Consider the following 976-nt stretch of genomic DNA (forward strand, 5'->3'; position numbering starts at 1 on the left):
GGAGGAAGAGGAGGAGAAGAAGAAGAAGAAGAAGAAGAAGAAGAAGAAGAAGAAGAAGAAGAATGCTGGAGTGCTATGATTGTAGTAGGATATGAAATGGTCAAGTGCCCTGAAAGTGGCTTGTTGTGGATGGGAGTAGTAATAGAATTCTTGAAATATCACTTTTGAATGTATTGATTATAATATTTGAGTAGGTGTTATTCTAAACAGTAGTAGTAGTAGTAGTAGTAGTGGTGGTGGTGGTGGTGGTGGTAGTAGTAGTAAAGTAAGGAAGGAGGTGGCGGAGAAGAAGAATGAGTAGTAGAGAAAGAATAATAATAAAAGAATGCTGGATGGTAGTAGGATGTTAAATGGTCCAGCCTCATTACACCACGGAAATGCCGAGATACTACGTTTAAAATAATTCTTTTAGTCGAACGAATCGACTCCTGCTACAGTCAGTATGCCGTGTACTCATTCTATCCTATCCTTTTGTCGAACCGTTAAGTGACAGGGACTTTAGCAAACCAACATAAATTAGTAAGTAGAGTGGGGGGGGGGGACACAAACTCACAATTGTGCGCACAAACTCAAAATCGTGCGCACAAACACACTCATAAACACACACATCTACAAAATCTACTGAAAATTTAGGGGTCGACCCAAACGTTATAGAAGAATATAATTGCCCAGCGAACCAAATAGTGTGACTGAACTCAGATCCATATGTGGTGGAGGTAAACTTCTTACCACAGAGCCACACCTTTAATAAATACATGTATATGCATATGGATATGGATATATGGATATCTATATATGTGTGTACGTGTGTATGTATTTTTTACATGTATGTAACTATGTATCGTATATGTATATGTATATGTATATGTTAGGATAAAATATTTATAAGAATTTATCAAGTAGTTAGCGTGAAAAAATCCTCATAAGGAAAAAAAACGTCCTTTTATCCCATAAATATATATAATTTAATTCATAT

This window comes from Octopus bimaculoides, chromosome 15, assembly GCF_001194135.2.
Source record: "Octopus bimaculoides isolate UCB-OBI-ISO-001 chromosome 15, ASM119413v2, whole genome shotgun sequence".
In the NCBI taxonomy this organism is placed as follows: Eukaryota; Metazoa; Mollusca; class Cephalopoda; order Octopoda; family Octopodidae; genus Octopus; species Octopus bimaculoides.